The sequence below is a fragment of the Pongo pygmaeus genome, chromosome 5, assembly GCF_028885625.2.
Source record: "Pongo pygmaeus isolate AG05252 chromosome 5, NHGRI_mPonPyg2-v2.0_pri, whole genome shotgun sequence".
Taxonomy (NCBI): Eukaryota; Metazoa; Chordata; class Mammalia; order Primates; family Hominidae; genus Pongo; species Pongo pygmaeus.
In genome coordinates this window covers 86,486,698-86,507,080 of record NC_072378.2, presented here as the reverse complement: position 1 = coordinate 86,507,080, position 20,383 = coordinate 86,486,698, and the positions used below count along the sequence as shown (strand labels likewise).

Below are 20,383 nucleotides of genomic sequence, written 5' to 3'. Positions count from 1 at the left end.
TGCAGGAAATACAAGTATTCAGCTGTGATGGAGCATTAGGCTGGCAATTTACTCTCAAGTGGTTTAAAAAAGTTGTCTGTATTGCAACTTTGATTGTTTCAAAATAAAAAAATATGTACATACATGAAAAAGGTGAAAACATAAAAATCAAAGGAGGGAAAATTACTTCCAGCTGTGGGTATAGAAGGGTTTTATGGAGAAGGAGATGTTTGAATGGGAACTTGAAGGATAGAAGGATCTGGTCAAGCAGAGGTGAAGGAGATTTATTCTAGGCAGAGAATACACATGGGCTGTGGGGACTTGTGACTGGCCAGTGGGTTCTCTACCCTCAGAAAATAGAAACTGATGGAGAGTCTAAGATGGGCTTCAGCAAGGCAGTTTATTGCGGCTTTCACCTGGAGCAGAAAGGGAAACTACAGCAGAAAGAGATCTGCTGTTGGCTCCCTGAAAGTGGGTTAGCTTGAACTTGTATTCTTTCTAAGCTCTCTTCCAGGTAACATTATTGTATGTTTGCAGTGGTCTATTGGCTGCACCTGTGCAGCCTCTTGTCATGCTTCTTTATATGTCCCATGTCTCATTAGCATCTTAAATCTTCTCCCTGGGCTGTGATTTTTACTATTAAAATGAAGCAAAGGTTAAGTTCGGGTGAGCTAAGACCCTACAGAACATATGTATTTGGGGAGGGTCTTTTGGAAAGCTTCTATGCTGATGGCCAGGATAGTTGTGGTTACAGTGCTCTGTCTCTTTTAGGTCTGATTGGTTGATTTTATGAGAGTTGGTGGCTGCAAGGTTATGGAGCTGGGTATAGCTGTAATCAGCACAGCAGTGGGGAGAGATCCCCTCTCCTGTGTTCCCTGTCAGCCTCAGACTTACTGAATTTCCCACTCAGCTACACACACAGACACACACACACACACACACACACACACACACAGCCACTGCCTTTGTTCTGGCTCATTATTTCTTGCTCAGACTATTGCAACAGCCTCCTAATAGGTCTTCCTGCTTCCAGACAAGGAGCATAGAACCTACAGTGGAGTTAAAAGCCAAGGATGTAAAAGGAGAAGGTGGAAGGTAGAATGAAGATACACTTTTTACCCCCCACCCCAGGAAAGTAAATCCTCTTACTAAATAGTAAGGAGGTATCCAACCTTGCTAGAGAATTTCTGTATTATAGAACAAGCTGTGAAATACAACTGTAATAAAGAACTAGCTAACTAGAAACAGCAGTGGTAGAACGTGCTTCTCTGTTCAAGCCTCTTTTTAGAAACCATCTTGTAAAGAGGGCTGTTTACCTAATCTGCCTGCTCTGGGAACTAGGATCTAGTTATGAAAACAGAATTTATTCTCATAAAAGTTATACAGATTTATTACAGAAACTCATGATGATTTAGCAGGTTGAAAATGAGAAGTAAAAATCATCTATATGCCATAACCCCAATAATCACTGGCAGATTTTCTTCCAGAGTTCCCCCAACTCGCATACACACTCATATAGGTATCTGAGATAATTCCCTGCCTTTTTTAAGACTTAAAAATACTTATATTATAATTAGCTTGTTTGGCTATGAAATAATCTTTGAAATATTATTTTTAAAGTCACAGATATGCCGTTATTATTAGAAATTTAGAATTTTCCCCCTGTAATAAATAGTGCTGCAATGATGTATATCTTTTTGTTTCTTTATTTTTTAATATAATTTCTCAAATTGTAATAGAGTAAAATGCTAAATATTTCAAGGCTTTTCATACAACTTGGAAAACTGCCCCATACAACAATATTTCAATGTGTACAACCACCAGTTGTAATGAGAGGATGAGAAGAGCCTTGTAAAAGTTGGTTACTTCATTCAGCTTAGGTAACCTTTTTTTTTCCCCTGAAAATACCCAAACAATACCTTTAAGTATTCTGCATGACCTTTAACCCCTGCATAGCTAAGAATGTAAGGGATGAGAAAATGCATAAAGAATGTTTAATACATTTTACTAACAGCATCTAAGCAGCATTAACTTATGAATAGAATGAATAATGTTTCAGTCATGATTTGTGCTATTTTAAGATGGCAATTGAAACATGAGAATATTCAAGTGATATAAAATTTTACACTTAATGAGAATTCCACCAACTAAAATAGATGAGATTGCTTTTAATTATTGGAAAATAAAAAATTATAATGCTCTGTTTAAAATCATAATAATGCAATAGAACAAAAGTTTTCTTATATTCGGTTGACATTCACCCCTCAATTATCTGCTTGTGGGTTATCTGCTTTGTAGATTACATGAAGTAAATTTTAAGGACATTTAAAAATGGTTTCTAGAAAACCAGATACTGTATGTTCTTACTTATAAGTGGGAGCTAAACATTGGGTATACATGGATACAAAGATGGAAATAATAGACACTGGGGATTCCAAAAGACTACCTGTGTTTGCTACTTGGGTGATGGGATCTCTAGATTCTAAATCTCAGCATCATGCAATATTCCCATGTAAAAACCTGCACATCCCCTCTGAATCTAAAATAAAATGAAAAATAAAATGATTTCTGTTCATGTCCAGCACAATAATTATCTTTTTTATCACCCAGTTAACATATGCTCAGACAATCCAAACTCATTTTTTTTTTTTGCCACTGGAGGCAAAATGAAATCAGCAAGGAAAATTTACTGCTGAACTCATCATACAACAAGGTCTCCAAACACATATCTATGACTTTTGATTATCCACAATTTTATGTTCTCTCATTAGCAGAGGCAATTGGAAGCTAAATGAAACAATTTTATTTGCGGAAATCAGAGTAATTGCTCATGTCCATGATGCCTTTCTTTTAGAGTTTAGAGAGTTCGTGGTTTTTATAATCCATAAAGTTTCTGAAGAACAGTGAGGCTACAGGAGAAAAGGTGTGAAATAATCAGTTCTAACAGAGAATAAGTATTTGATATGTGCTGTTATAATCATTTTATTTTTTTCAATTTGAAAACAGTTACTGTTTACTAATGGATTAGATTACAAAAATAATCATGGTAGACACCTTAGTTCATTCCCATAATAGGCCTGTTGATCTGGTCTTCTCTGTTGCCAGCATCTCCACCTTCTACAAAATGAGTGGTCTTTTCTTCATTCCTTCTTATGGAGAGGATAATTTGGAGGGCCACAGGAAGTTATTTGCTTCTTTGAAGTGTTTTCCAACAGTATAGATCTCATGAATCAGATCCTCCAAGCAGATGATGCCATATTTGCCAAGAGATCGAGCAGTGTCATCTGTTAAAGCGATTAGTTTATTGACTTTACCATAACCACTGTTGTCAATTAGTTCATTTACTGACTTGAGGTTTGGGCACCCTCATGCAATATGTGGCTCTACAAGCCTCAGTATGTTAATTGAAGGCTTGTTGAGCTTCACAAAAGTTCCACTGAAGATCCGACAAAGGTGAAGAAGCTGCAATAGTACTTTTCAGACCTTTGGGTGCACACCATTGGTAATTCTGATCCTGATGATAAATGCCTGTTTGGATTCTGCAGGTATATAGAGGTTGCCGGCTTTTCTTGCCATTCTGGCCATTTGAATCTCCATTCTGTTCATCTGCCTATATTCCTTGTGATAGTGCTTCAGTTTTTCACAGATAAGCTTTCTCCTTTCCTTTACAAGCATCTTTTGGGCAAACTTCTTTCTCAGGTGCTTGATTTTCAGCTCTGCAAAATTTCTTTGCTTTTCCTTGAGAGTTTTTGGCAAAGCAGGAACCTTCTTCTCTTTGGCACACTCCTTGGTTCTGGCAATAAAAGCAGGTATCATCACCATTTTAATATCAAACCACAAAGCGTTGCCATTTTATAGGTGAGCAAACCAAGGATTTGGGCCCAGGTCAGCCTAGATTTGAATCCGGATTCTGCCATCAGTCAACTCAGCGATCTTTTGCGAGTAGAATATCCATACCTGGAAGCAGTTGTTACTTTAGGATTTAAAAGAACTTTGTCCTATTATTTATTCCTTTTTCCTCCCTGTGTGTTTATTGAATGCTGCTGTGCTCCAGGAATGGAGCCCTGGGAATACAGTAGCATTAAGACACAGTTTCTTCCCTTAAGAAACAACCTTCAGGAGCTGTTAAGAAGTTGCAGTCATTTTCTAGAAGTGACAGAAAATTCAGCTTAAAACAATGTGAGGAAAACCAAGGAATTTATTACTAATGAGATAATCCAGGGATGAGATTGGTTTCCAGTTTGATCCAGGGCTTCAGATGGTTTTCCCTGTCCCTCCATTTCTTGGTTCTACTTCATTTTTGGTCCACTCTGCAGACCCCTGTTGTTGTAAGATGACTTCTGGTTTGAGTTTTCATTCAGGCTCCCCAGGCCAAGTTTCACTGTGTCACATTAGCTCTCCTTGGGCACATGCCAATCCCTGAACCAATCACTGGGGTGTGGAGAGTGACTCGTATCAAGCAGCTTTGCCTAGGTCATGTGTGGGACCTCAGGGATGGGGTCAAGTCAGTGCCATCAGAAGCACCTGGGCTTAGTGTAAGAGAAGGAGAAGTCATCCAGAGAGAATCTTAGTTACTGAGAGAGATGACTAGAAGCTGGCAGTGAAGAAAAATGTCCACAACAGAGGTGAAAGCTTTAAGAGACTAGACAATACAATGCATAGAATGCTGCAGGGACCAAAAAGGGAACACTTGATTCATTCTTTGCCAAGTCATGGAAGTAGATGGCGGAAAATAATGTTCAAGCTGAAACCTGAAAGATAATTAGTGAGAAATCTACACTGGGCTAGAGCGGTAGGTAGAGACCAGACCAGAAAAGTCCCGGAGTTCATGTGATGCAGCTTGAACTTTATCAGGAGGGCAGTTGGAGTAGGTGTCCTCTCATTACCTTTTATATCATTAAAGTATTTGTTTTGGAGTTGTCCCTACTTTTTCTCTGACATTTTAATCTTATTTTTCCTCTGTTCCTATTTGCTCTCTTAATTCCAACTAGGCACCCCTCCTGCTTCCTGCATATTGCTTTTTCTGTGTTTCTTGCCCCACACATCTGCTTGGATTCAGTAGGTTATTATCAACCATCAACTCTAGTGAATTAACTCAGGGGAGTGTCTACATTTCTAAACTGAATAATGATGGCATTTACAAAGCACTTTCCCTACAAGGGAATTTAGTATATGACAGAAGTATTTCAAACTCATGGAAGAAAGTTGAATTATTCATGAATAGAGTTGGGGCCACTTAATAGTCATCTATTAAAAAAATAAAGCTAGATCCCTACCTCATAATAAAATAAATACCAAAGGTACTAACAATTTACATAAAAAATCATAAATGAAAACTAGGAAGTTTCTTTTTAAAAAATAATCTTGTGTTAATAGAGATGTTTATGAATATGAAACAAAACTTAGAGGCCACAAAAGATTGATTAATACACTAAGTTATTAAAACTAGATAATTCTGTAACGTAAAAATACCATTAATGAAAATGAATGCCACATTAGGAAAAATATTTGCAATTTAGATTATGTACTAAGGACTAATTTGATCAATATTAAACGAGTTGCCAAAAACCAATTCAAAAACGAACACCCACCCTATAAAAGAACTGAAAATATAAATAGAGTTCACAGAAAAGGAACCACTAATGTTTTTGTTAAACTATGAACTAATGCTTAAGCAATCTTATACTTAGAATGAATGCAAATGAAACTACCATGAGATTCTGCTATTCATTCATCAGATTATGAAATATCTCAAATTTTGATAACACATTGCATTGGTGACAGTGTGGGGAAACAGGCAGTGATACATTGCTGCTAGGAATTGCAGCCAGTATACATTTTCCAGAGGGAATTTAGCAGCAACTACCAAATCACCAAGGCACATACACTTTGGCTCAGCAATTCCACTTACAGGAAATTATCTTACATATATACTTGCAGAGGTATTTCTACAAAGCTACTTATTTAATTATTGTTTGTAATAGCAGAATTTTTCAGAAACAAACAAAAATTGTGACAAAAGTTCTATAAATATGCTTTAATAACAGACCAGTTAAATAAATTGTGGTACACTTACATATGGAATAGATGCAACCATTAAAAATAATAATGTAGCATGAAATAACCTCCAAAATATAAGAGAAAATAGGGTGCAGAACAGTGAACATAGTGTGATACCACGTGTGTAAACTGTATGTTAGTATACTCATTTATTATCTCTGGATTGATATGCAAAAACGTGATTACAGTGACTGCTTTCAGGGAGGGAAACTGATAGCTGAAAGCCATCAGTTTTCAGGTGAGAGGAACAATTGTTTTTTGCGTAGACTACCTATCCAAAAAAATCTCTCCCCTCTCCTTCATTATGACTGCCTTTTCATGCTCCAACAAATCAGCTGATGCTTCTCTTGAAATAAAATTGCCTCTCTTATTCTCACATCTTCCAGAGACTATATGCCAAGTTATATAATGAGATAGGTTTATAAAACACTTCGTAATGTATAAAACACTGAACACAAGAAATAACTATTATTAATACTATTATAATATCTTGAATTTTGTTAATTTGACAAGTGAACATGGAAATGTTGGAGTAGAAAAATAAATTTCCCTGATCCTAAGCTTTCCTCTCTTCTGCGTATTTAATCTGTCCTTGTCAGAGTAAGAAACACATCCTCCCAAAGTTTGGTACAGTGCTTAGCTCACTGTGGGTGTTTAACGAATGTTAAATAATAATAATAGCTATTTATGGATCATTGCACTACTTGATAATACTTTCTCTCCATTGAATCACACCTTTTAGCAAGGCATTTTTAAAATGTATTCCTAACTAAATAAAGGTGCAATAATTCACAGAGAGAATTGATATTTATATAAACAAGAGAACTGGCACAAAATCAACGATTTAAACTGCAACTTTCCAATCCCTTCTTGGTGGCATTAATAATGGTGCCCTTTTGAAATGTATTTTCTTCTTTCAAATACCACATTATAATTGTGATAGGTTGGCTAGAGGGTATAGTCTTCCCAGTTGCTGTTTTTTTCCCTTGCCTTTGCTTTTATGTTTTGTGATATGCCATGGGGGAAGGGCATCAAAAGGAATAATAATCTAATTTTAACCTTTAATTGCACTTGCTCTTTAGCTACGTGTCTGGTTTCACAGTCTTTCTGCTCATTATACTATATCACTCAGCCATGGCACATGGGTACATGGGGGCTGAGATAAAAGATCCCTGAGGTCCCCTCCAATTCAGAAGCTCTATGTTTCTCTAGAAAATATGTGCATTTTATGTGCCTTGTATTGTCTCTGGTTATGAAGAATTATATCTGTTCAACAAACTTGAATAAAATATTAACCCTTTAAAATAATAAAAATTCTTTAAATCTTTTATGTCCATGCAGCTGAGTTTCAGAAGCCCTGGTATAATGAAAACGTACATTTGTATCTTCAAGCCTTCAGATATGTTGGTTATCCTTACTTGAAATACCCTTTCTCTGCCTGGCAAACTCCATCTCAGCATTCCATACTCAGACTGAGCATCACCTCTTTTCTGAATCAGTCCCCAACAAACGCATGTCAGCAAGTTCCTTCTCGGCTCCCACACTGTCTTTCACACCCCTGTACTTACCTCCTAGACTCAAGGGATGGGAAGCACAGATCCTACCTCACATGGGAGGAGATTCAATCTCATATTGTAAGAAGATAATGTGTGAGAAAAGATCTTGCTATGGGAATCTTGGAAAGTCTCCCACGATTGCCCAAGATTCCAGAGCTGGAAAGAGGTAGAGATGAGATTCCATCTGTCCACTTTAGCTCAGGACCTGTATATTTTGCATTATCCACAGGGCCTGAGTCATTGGATGATGCTAATAACTGGATGGAGAGTTTCCTTATTTGTAAGTCTGTTCATTTAAATAACATTAAACTTCCTAAAATATCTCAATTATTTCCTCCTTACTTTTCTCTTTCTTCTTATATTATAACTTTTTACCTTGGACTCAATCACTTAACCTGACTTTTATTTTCAGCTGTTTTCCTTCTTCGCTCTTCTTGGTAATATTATTTCCCACCCAGATCCTGTATTCATTTTTTTTTCAGAGTCTGAAAAATTTGAAACCACCCATCCTTTCATTTTGTACCACCATCCAAGAAAGACTGGATCAATTAGAACAACTTAGATATAGGGGAAGACCATCTACTTTTTTTTTTGTGGGTGTTAGAGAATTCCTATTTATTTTTTATTTCCATAGGTTTTTGGGGAACAGGTGGTGTTTGAGTACATGCATAAGTTCTTTAGTAGTGATTTCTGAGATTTTGGTGCATCCAACACTTGAGAAGTATACGCTATAACCAATTTGCAGTCTTTTATCTCTCAGCCCCCTCCCACCCTTTCCCCTGAGTCCCCAGAGTCCATTGTATCATTCTTATGCCTTTGCATCCTCATAGCTTAGCTTCCACTTATGAGTGAGGACATACAGTGTTTGGTTTTACATTCCTGAGTTACTTCACTTAGAATAAGGAAGACCATCTATTTGCTATCATTCCTTGAGCTATTTACTTATAGCAAGTTTGGTGTGTGTGTCTGTGTGTGTGTATGTAGACGCTGGATGGACTGGTTTGGCTCTTGGCATTGACTGGGAAGGTGAGGGCTGCAAGAAGCCCGCAAAGATAGTGGTCTTCAGCCCTGACTGTACATTAGAACCACCTGGGAAATTTCTACAAACTGTTGATGACTCAAACCTATTCCAGAACGATTAAATCAGAATCTATGTGGGTGATGGCTAGGCACTGGTATTAAAAAAAAATACAGAACTTCCCAGATGAATAAAATGTGAAACCAAATTTGAGAACCACTGTACTAAGAAGTTCTAGTGTTCTCAGTTGAGAATCATTGAGAACCTCTGAACTGGAACTCATAGAAAGTGGGGGGAGTGGGATAGATTCCATGCCAGGAGTGAAAGCCTCATTATCAGGTAGGAACACTCCTGCAGAGATGGTGAGACTCTGAGAACTGCTTCAAGTCAATGGCTTGCTCTGTCAGAGGAGCAGTGAGCACGCCCAGGACGGATGGAGGAGCCCCTCAGGTGGCTTCAGTGAAGGAGGTGGAAAGCCCCGGGATGCTGAGTCCCTCAAGTCAGATTTGGTCTGGAAGCCCACATATGGCATGGAGTGGAGGCAGTGATAGGGAATTTGACCTATAAAGACGAGGAAAATGAGGCAGAAGGTGATATTCATTGAGCAGATTTGGTTCTGAAACAACAGCTCGAACAGTAAAATCTGTGAGTGAATGAAGCTCAATAAATTTGAAGCATATGTCTCTAAATATGTTCCTTTTTCTTTCTTTTACTAGTACTATGTTGTTTCATTTATTAATTTAAAATTATTGACTATAATTTTATGTGCAAGTTATAATTCCTATGATTGAAATAATTCATTATTGTAAGGCATTAAAATATAAGGAAACTTAAGAATTAATAAACATTAGCAATTTGTAATTACTCTTTCATTGAGTTCTTCAGTACTATGGATCATTGTTTTAAGATGATGTAAAAAATTTTCTAAAACTTTGTTCAAACAAATAAGTTTACAGTGTAACTTATTTCTGTTGTAAGGAGAAGTTTACGACTTAGACAAAGTTTACAACTTTACTGTTACAAACAGAGGTTTAACTTAGACAAATGTAACTACCCATGCTTGAAATAAAATATAAAGGCAGAGAAAGAGAGAAAGAATTTAAGTGCTGCAGACAGTTCTGCTATATCACTAAATGAGTATATCACCTGCTATCACATTTTCCTTGTGTCTCACATTGAGAGCATCTTGCCACAGAATGTGATTCTTACGTTTATTGCATTGATGGCATATTTAGGCATATATATTACTTACTAAATATAGCCACAACATAAAACTATGCACATATTCATGCACTTAGTACTTTATGAGCAATATGTAGGATTTTTAAGGATAGTTGTAAACATTCCTGATTTGTCTTATGTGTTAGTAGTGCAATCTGCCCCATGCCCCCAGATACGATTCCAATGCATATTTTTTCAGTCATGCAAATGGCTATATGAGCTTTCTTCACAGTCACATGATGATTTTGTTTTTCAAACTAGAGGACTGGATATTGTCAGGAAGACTTCCCTGGCATACCATTACTCCAGGGAAGGTGCCTCTCTTCTTCTCCATAGCACCCAGTGCAACTTCTCTTCTAGGGTTTTCTAGAATGATGTCCTGAACTGTAGAGTAATTTTTGCTTGTCTGTTTGTCCTACCCCTAAGACTATGAGGGCTTTGAAAATAGAGTCTGTTTATTGTGTCTCCAGGGCCTAACAGAGAGTTGGGCATATAAGAGGTGCTTAATAAGTATAGCCCTGCATTGCTTAACATCAGGGACATATTCTAAGAAATGTGTTGTTAGGCAATTTTGTCCCTGTGTGAACATCACAGTGTACTTACAGATCTAGATGGTATAGCCTACTACACACCTAGACCATGTGATATAGCCTATTGCTCCTACGCTACAAACCTGTATAGCATGTTACTGTACCAAATAATGTAGGCAATTGTAACACAATGGCATTTGTGTATTTAAACATATTTAAACATAAAAAAGTACAGTAAAAATACAGTATGCAAGATAAAAAAATGGTAAATCTGTATAGGGCATTTACCATGAATGGAGCTTGTGGGACTGAAAGTTACTCTGGGTGAGTCAGTGAGTGAGTGGTGGGTGAGTATGAAGGCCTAGAACATCACTGTACACTACTGTAGGCTTTATAAACACTGTACACTAAGACTACATTAAATTTATAAACAATATTTTCTTTTCTTCAATTATAAATTAAACTTAGCTTATTGTAACATTTTTACTTTATAAGTATTTAAATTTTTTTAACTTCTTGATAAAAAAACACCAACATGGTGAAATCCTGTCCCTACTAAAAATACAAAAGTTAGCCAGGTGCAGTGGTGCACATTGTACAGCTGTACAAAAATATTTTCTTTTTCTATATCCTTATTTTATAAGCTTTTTCCTATTTAAATTTTTTTGTTTATGTTTTAAATTTTTTCTGTTAAAAATTAAGACAAAAATATACACATTCGCCTTGGATTACACAAAGTCAGAATGATCAATATCACTGTCTTCTGCCTCCACATCTTGTCCCACAGGAAGGTCTTTGGGGCAGTAACATGCATGGTGCTGTCATCTCCTATAATAGTAATGCCTTCTTCTGGAATACCTCTCGAAGGACCTGCCTAAGGCTGTTTGCCAGTTAACATTTTTTTAATGAGTAGAAGGAGCACACTAAAATAACAATAAAAGTATAGTATAGTAAATACATAAACCAGTAACAGAGATCACGGATTATGTACTATACATAATTGTATGTGGTATGCTTTTATTTTTTTATTTTATTTTTTATCTTATTTTTGGAGACAGGGTCTCACTCTGTCACCCAGGCTGGAGTGCAGTGGCATGATCTTGGCTCACTGCAATCTCTGCCTTCCAGGTTCAAGTGATTCTCCCGCCTCAGCCTCCTGAGAAGCTGGGACTATAGGCATGCACCAGTACACTCGGCTAACTTTTGGATTTTTAGTAGGGACAGGATTTCACCATGTTGGGCAGGTGGGTCTCAGACTCCTGGCCTCAAGTGATCTGCCCACCTCAGCCTCCCAAAGTGTTGGGACTACAGGTGTGAGCCAAAGCACCCAGCCTGTGATATGCTTTCATATGACTGGCAGCCCAGTAGGTTTACACCAAATCACCACAAACACATGAGTAATGCATTGTGCCATGATGTTAGGATGGCACTAGGTAATAGGAATTTTCCAGCTCCATCTTATGGGACCACCATCGTATATGTGGTCTGTTGTTGACCAAAACATTATTATGTGGTGTATGACTGTATTTATAGAACGAATAATTATGTCAATCTCTTCATGTCTACATCTGACCATTCTCAAATAGCTGATGATTTGCACTGCATCTCTGACATTTCTGACCCAAGCTACTTCAGGAAAATGTTTTTTTATTTTCTTCTTTATGTGTTCCAGGACTGGGGATCATACTACCACATTTTATAAACTGTTCCACTGTACCTAACCAAAAAATTCTCCTTAATGTTCAAACAAAAATCTTACTTGCTTTATTTCCCTTCCTTTTTTACCATGTTCCTCAATGCCAGTCACAAGCCTGTACACCCAGTGCTTGATCTTGTGCCACAAGTTCATGCATTTGTTACTTATCTTCCCTGCTGTGGATGTCAGCCTGTGACTTTGCTATGACAGCAGAGGCATGCACGTAAGTAACAAAGTGCTAAGAAAATCTGGAGTAACTGGAGGGCTCAGATTTAAAAGGGATTACTCAGATGAAGTTCGGCAAAGGAGCTGAATTTAGACTAGGTTAAAAATGTGAAATCTGTTCTGATCTTCACTCGCCACTCATTTCTGACATAAGAATTCATATAGCTAGGCATGCATTTTTGTGTGCACACGTATATTTGCATGTGCATATGTGTGCATTACAAAAACCAAGAGCAACATAAAGGTTATAGCCGGTGCTCAAAGGCATGACCTCATCCCTCTTCTCCTGCTCAGCACACTGCTTCTGTTTCTTCACCGAGTCAGAGCTTCTTAATAGCCATGGAGACACCTCTGGCTGACAATACATGCTGACGCGCTTGGCAAAAGAGGGGCATGGAAGTGAATCATTAAATCCGCTGATAAGGAGGAGAAAATTAATTAGAATAACCGGATACTCAGGAAGGGAATAATAAGATTTTATACCAAGCTTGGACAAATTAAACTCATATAATTGATTTTATACATTTTAGTGTCATTCAAATGGGATGTGTAAGAATGGGAAAGACTTAAAGTCTGGTAAAACAATTAAATTAAAAAATTCTTTTTCTTACGAACCTGACATTATGAACATATATTTTCTTTTGTGTAATATGTGATCCACATTCAGTAAGTTAGCATTATAATTAGGTATGACTTTTAATTGTAAAGGCATGAGGAGACGATTTTAAAACAGATGAAAAAAACCCATTTGACTTCCATAGCAACAAGAGATTTTCTGAATCAGTTGAGCAGAAAAAATATCAAAAAAGAAAAACTGACTCCCCAAATATTGGAAGCTGATTTGAAACCAAAATATTAAATAATATAATGGTATTTGGAAATAGGACCAGGCTCTCTTGATAGTTCCTAGCTTCATTTTTATCACGGGCACAATAGTATTTTCTACTTATAATTAGATAAACATACAGTATAAGTGTAAAGCAATTCAGAATCTGTATTCAGACACACTATTGTGGGGGAAATAGATTTTTTTTTAAATATGGATTTTCCATTCTTTAAGTGGTAGAAATAAAACCAGCAGTAGTAGTAAATATTTGAAAGCACAAGGGTGCTAACACATATTAGGCATTAGGAGAGGGATCTGAGGCCACATGGCCAGCAGAGTATCTGAGATTAGACATCCCATGAAATTATAGGGCTAAAGGAGAATCAGAGACGAAACTGAGGCTTAGGGTTAAGTGACTTGTCCCAAATGATCAAGAGAGGTGTTAAAATCTAGAATTCAGGTTCTCCGTGCCTAGCTCAGCCTTTCTTTCATTTATCCTCACTTTCCTGAAGGGGTTGCTCCTGATTCACTTCCCCCACCCACTACAGCTCAACGGATCTTGATTGAACAACCGGGATAACAGAACATTCACCTGAGTTGTGTCGTAAAGGGAGTCTAACTGGTGAAGTTCACCAGCTGGAATAATGTAAACCCCAAATATAAGCTTTTCAAACTTGCCTGGTTTGAATGTGTCCCCAAAATTCATATGTTTGAAATTTAATCCCCAACGCAACAGTGTTGGGTGGTAGGGCCTTTGGAGAGGTGTTTAGGTCAGGAGGGGTCTGCCTTTATGAATGGATTAGTGTCAGTATAAAAAGGGTTATGGGGGTGGGTTTGCTCTTTTCTGCACTTCCGCCAAGTGAGGACACAGCATTCATCCCCCTTCTGTCCTTCCACTTTTTGCCTTGGGATGGTGCAGCAAGAAGGCCCTCACTAGTCACTACATGCTGGCACCTTGATCTTGGTTACCCAGCTTCTAGAACTGTGGGACATACATTTCTATTCTTTATAAATCATCCAGTCTTCACTATTCTGTTAAAGCAGCACAAAACAGACCAAGACACCTGCTCAATTTTATCCTGAATTATCTGGATAACTTTCCCAGTGTGCCTCTTCGGTTTGCTTATTTAGACAGTCTGCATTTCAATGTACTTACTCGTACATTGAGTAGAATTGGCTGACTTCCTTACTAGTATGAGGAATATAGTGGCATTAAGGAAGAGTGTCCCTACAGACACAGCTGGGGATTCAGAGACACCTTATCTTTGCCTGCAGCTTTATCTATATGTGCTTGGCTGATATGGGGCTGTGAGGAAAGGGCTCCTATGGCTGAACATGAAGTGATCTTCTGATACTTGCATAAAAGAGGATTAACAGAGATTCAAAATTTGTCAGGAGGTTACACAAAACTTGCCCCTTCTTTCTCACACAATGTCTGTTTCTAATTTTTTCACCACAGGATACTCTCTGTGTTACCTACACAGCTAAGGCTCCAGCTGAGGTTCTGTCATCCTGCCCATGATGATGAATTTTGTGTTTCAACCTGGCTAGGCAATGGTACCCAGATTAGTCAAAACACTAGTCGCTGGAGTGCAGTGGCAGGATCTCCACTCACTGTAGCCTTGACCATCTGGATTCAAGCATTTCTCATGCCTCTGCCTCCTGAATAGCTGGGGATTACATACAGGTGCCACGGCGCCTGGCTAATGTTTGTATTTTTTTTGTAGAGACGGGGTTTCATCATGTTGCCCAGGCTGGTCTCGAACTCTGAGCTCAGGTGATCCACCTGCCTTGGTCTCCCAGAGTGCTGCAATTACAGGTGTGAGCCACAGTGCTCAGCTGAGTGTTTTCTCTTCTTCTTTTTTTCTTTTTTTAAGATGAGATGAACATTTAAATTCAAAGTAGACTTTGGGTAAAGCAGATTATCCTCCATAATGTGGTAGGCCTCATCCAATCAGTTGAAGGCCTCAAGAGAAAAAAGACTGAGTTTCCCCAAGGAAGAGGGAATTCTGCCTCTAGACTGTCTTCAGGACTTGAGTTGCAATATCAGCTCTTCCCTGGGTCTGCAGCCTACCCGCCTACCCTGCAGATTTTGAACTTGCCAGGCTCCACAACTGTGTGAGCCAATTTCTTAACATCAATCTCTCTCTTTCTGTACACACACACACACACACACACACACACACACATGCAATTGGTTCTCTTTCTCTGGAGAGCCCTGATTAATACATTGTCTTATGCTGTGTGGGAGCTGGGCCAATATCTGGTTGGTAGACACTTCCTGTTCAGAGTCTGGGGCTGCTAGGATCTTCCACCAGGAAAATTTTCTCTTGGATCTCTTGAAACAAATGTCTTCTCTAACAAATAAGAAAGAGTACTTTGGAAGCAGATGTAAAACTTGGGCCTACTGCTATTTTTGCTTGCAGCCCCTGCTCCTCCAGAGTTTTATAGAAGACAATAATGGCACAAGGGCATTTGTCTCATTCATTCTTATATTTATTCAAATATTTGTTGAGCATCTACTCAATGCTCGATTCTTCTCTAGATGCTGGAGATGAAAACTGAACAAGATTGATGAGACTCCTGCCCTCATAATGCCTGTATTCTAGCTGGGAGAAAACAGAGGCCAACAGATACTTATTAATTTTGGATTATAGCAAGTATCATGAGGGAAAAAACAGAAACAGGAACAGACTGGAAGACGAGAGGGCACTTTAGACAGAATGTTTGGGGTCATTGTGAGGAGCTGGCATTTGAGTATAGGCACATGGGCTTCTCGCATGGGCTTGTAAATTAAAAATGCCTCTATTGAGGCCAAGGTGGGCAGATCACGAGGTCAGGATATCGAGACCATCCTGGCTAACACGGTGAAACCTTGTCTCTACTAAAAATACAAAAAATTAGCTGGGCATGGTGGCGGGCGCCTGTAGTCCCAGCTACTTGGGAGGCTGAGGCAGGAGAATGGCGTCAACCCAGGAGGCGGAGATGGCAGTGAGCCGAGATCGCGCCACTGCACTCCAGCCTGGGTGACAGAGCGAGACTCTGTCTCAAAAAAAAAAAAAAAAAATGCCTCTATTGGTCAAGGAATGCATGCCTCCTGCCCACTCCCAGTTAAAAACAATTTTAAAAATTAAATAGTGTGGGGATATAGCCTGAGTTTAAAAAATTTTACTATTATGGAAGTATATATGACTAAAGGTGACAGGCCCCCTCTCCGCTACACTCCACTCACCTTCCATAGGTTACCAGCATCCACCATTGTGCTCCTGTAGGCTTTTGCCCATGCATTTCCATGCACATGAGATCTCGATATGCAAGCTATTTTTTACTTTACTGTGCCCTTTTTTTTCCATTTAACAATATCTTTGAAACCTTTTCATGCAAATGCATAAAAATCTTTCTTTTCCTCAACGGGAAAATAATTTATTTTGTAAGAAATTGTAAAACAAATGGAAAATATTAAACATTCAGATACATTGATTCAGAAGATAGGTGGGTGGCACTGTGATTTTTCTCCAGTGCCAAGTGACTGAGATGTTGGGGCTCAGGTATTCATGGACAGTCCCTTAAAAGTTAAGAGGTAAGGTGAAATATGACAGTGTAAGGGAAAGCTCATCTGAAATTCTGGGATTTAATTCTAACAATGTTTCATAAAAAAAAGATGGCCTTGGCCAGAATATACGGTAAGAAACTTTAAAATGTCCTAATAAATAGAGGTTATCGTACATAGCTATTTGGAGAAAAAAATAGATGTCTTATTTTATTGCCTTTTTAAAAGGCTAAAATAAAAAATTCTTCTTAGATTAGAATTATTTGAAAGATGTTGCTCAAGTAGTCACCTCAGAAGGCAGGAAAAAAATGAGCCTTGAACAATGTTGACTACTTATTGTTTTTGAAAAGTCTCACGAATGCCAGCAAAAATGCCCCTGGGCTGAAGCCTAGATGCCCCAAACCATCTGCTTCCAAGACTTCTTAAATTTTGTTGGGTAGGTTTTACTAAGCTGTTTGAGTGCCATAGGCTTGTTGGATTTCTGAAGATTTGCTGTTTCAATAATCATGCTAAATCTCACATTGTTTTCTACACTAAACGACAAGGTTAACATATACTAGAACTCAGCCATTGAACCCAGTGAACACCAAGAAAGGGGCAAAGAAACAAATAAACAAAACCTAATCTTATAGTCTTCTAGCATGGCCAAATAGTATGCTAAGCATATTCACATACTTTTATCATTTTATTCTCATAAGACTCTGAAGTTGGTGGAGTTGTTCTTATTTAAAAAACAGAAAATGAAACATAAAAAACTCCATAAATAATGTGTGCAAGGTCATATGGCAAGCAAGTAGTATCCCAGCTCTGACCAAGAAAATCATGTTTTTATTTAAAAAAATTTTTTTTCTCAATCAATTTAGAAGCTTATTTTGTTAAGAATAAGGGCATGCCAATGACACAGCTTCAGGAGGCTCTGAGAACATGTACCCCAGATGGTTGGGTTACAGCTTGGTCTTATACATTTTAGGGGGTCAGAAGTTACAAGCAGACATCAATTGATACATATAAGGTGTACATTGGTTTGGTCCAGAAAGGCAGAACAACTCAAAGCAGTGATGGTGGCAGGGCGGCTTCCAGTTATAGGTGGATTTGAAGATTTTCTGATTGGCAATTGGTTGAAAGTGTTAAGTTATTATCTAAAGAACTGGAATCAATACAGAAAGGAATGTCTGAATGAAGATAAGGGGTTGTGGAGACCAGGGTTCTTATTATGCAGATGAATCCTCCAAGTAGCAGGCTTCGGAGAGATTAGATGGTAAATATTTCTTATCAGACTTTTAAAGGTTCCAGACTTTAGTTAGTCTTTCTGGGATCAGAAAAAGACCTGGAAAGGGAAGAGGATTCTCTATAGAATGTAGACTTCTCCCACAAGAGACAGCTTTGCAGGGCCATTTTAAAATACATCAAAGAAATATATTTTAGGGTAAAATACTTTCTATTTCTTTCAGGGCCTGTTATCTATGATTTTGTGATATACCTTATTGCCACAAAGAATCTGTTTGGTCAGTCTTGAGATCTCTGTTGTAATGTTAATGCTGGTCCATTTTGCCCGGATTCCAAAGAGAGAAGGGTATAATAAGGCGTGTCTAATCCCCCATTCCCATCATGGCCTGAACTAGTTTTTCAGGTTTACTTTGGAATGCCCTTGACTGAGAGGGGGTTTCAGTCAATTGGTTGGAGGGTCTTAGAATTTTATTTTTGGTTTACAATGTTGAGATGTTGCAGCAACAAGTGTAAATTTATCATCAGTTTCTCAGCTTTTTGAAAACCATATGTTAAAATGTATTTAATTTTAAAATACGTTTCCTTTGGAACACACACACACACACACACACACATACACTCTCTCTCACTCACTCAAGCCTACACATAGCATTCTGTTATGTAAAATGTTATTTTACATTTGAGATTGAACACTGTATTAGTTGTCTATTGCTGTGTAACAAATTACCACAAATTTAGCAGCTTTAAACAACATGCATTTATTATCTCACAGCTTCTGTGGATCAGAAGCCTGAGCATGACTTAGCTGAGGCCTCTGCACAGGGTCTCATGAGCAGGCAGAGGTAAAATTCTACATGTGGTCACCTACATTTCCAAGGTGGGATTTTACATCTGTATGATGACACTGGACATGAAATGACCCATGCCACTTTATCTCACTACCAAGTATCTATGAGAGAAGTTCCATTTCTCTACACGTACAGAGCATTCTAATGTTTTTAAGGTGCTACCGCATGCAGACGGCTCATTTGATCTGATAACAAACATACAGGGTAGCAGTGAGAGAAAATACTTGAAGTCTAAATTTTGCAAGAGACAAGCTGACAGGGAGGTGGACCTGCCTGAGTTCACATGATTGGTAAGTGCAAATGGGAAGATAATCTGCATGGGAACCATGTCTGCTTTCAGTGGTTCTGTAGAAAATAAGCCATGGTGCCAGTGAAGAGATTGCCCTGACAAGACCAGCAGGGAGATGGAAGCCTTGCTGAACCTCTGGGAAGTGCAGAAAAGTGTGGTAAAGTCATAAGAAGTGGGATCAGGGAAGCTGTTGAAAACTAAGCATATTGTCAGGGAGCACAGGGTCGATTTGCTCTGGTGTACAATGGGTTCCTTTCCCAGATACATCTTGAGATGGTGCTCTGGAATATTTCTCTCATTAGAGGTTGTTCCCAAGATAAGAGGGAGAAAATCAAATGAAAAAGAAATCTGCTGCAGACCAAATTTGACTTCCATTAAATATTGCTTTCAAGCTTTCTAGAAGAACTAAGAGTATCTACGGGCACTTCAGACTCAGAAAAAAATAGAAGAAAATGACAAGCTTGTTTTCAATTTTTCTTGCATTTTCCTGGCACTGACTTGGTAACAGAATACTGACTTCATTTGGAGAGTTGAATTTTTCAGGGCATACGGGCTTTGCCATTACATACTGTGATAGAAAGCATCTCCTGAGTCTCTCATCCTCTGAGAAGGGTCCCACACCACTCTCTTCTGCAGAGGGGCCTCACAGTAACCACGTATCTATTCTGTGGCTCCCCATCCAGAAATAGTGGATGAATTGGGATGAATCACTGCCCCAAATCTGGGACAATCAAATCCTCTGTTTTGGGAATTGAAATTGGTGCTAAGAGATACTATTCAGCTGTCTGAGCAGATCACTTGAACTGAAGACATGCACACTGGGGATTTGTGGGGCAGGCCTCTAGGGTCTTATATACATACCTTGAATAAAGTAAGTTGAATAAAGTAATTGAATAAAGTAAGATGTCTTAGTGAGAGAAGCAGAGTAAGACGCCATATGATGAGAGGCAGACAGACAGCCTGAATAAAAATGGAAACATCTCAGGCTCTGCCAGCTTTACAGTTCACAGTTCTAGCCCCTTGTGGTGTCTGGCTATACAAATTATCTTTGACTTCTTCATAATATCCCTTGTTGTAGACTGCAAAAATTTCCCTACTACAGCTCCTGCCATCAAGAGGTGAATCTATGATATGGTTTGTATTTGTGTCCCCACCCAAATCTCATATTAAATTGTAATTCCCAATGTTGGAGGAGGGGCTTTGTTGGAGGTAACTGAATCATGGGGGTGGATTTCCCTCTGCTATTCTCATGGTAGTGAGTGAGTTCTCACGAGATCTGGTTGTTTAAGTGTGAAGCACCTCCCCCTTCACTTTCTTGCTTTTTCTCCAGCCATGTAAGATGTGCCTGTTTGCCCTTT

The 20,383-nt window shown here is 38.4% G+C and overlaps 1 protein-coding gene and 1 pseudogene across 1 annotated transcript in view; both read right to left on the bottom strand.

Annotated features, from left to right (window-relative positions):
* The window catches only part of HTR1E (5-hydroxytryptamine receptor 1E), an 87,236-nt gene that overhangs the window by 50,459 nt on the left and 16,394 nt on the right, over window positions 1–20,383 (bottom strand). The window lies entirely within an intron of this gene.
* On the bottom strand, window positions 3,035–3,801 carry LOC129039393 (large ribosomal subunit protein uL30-like; annotated as a pseudogene).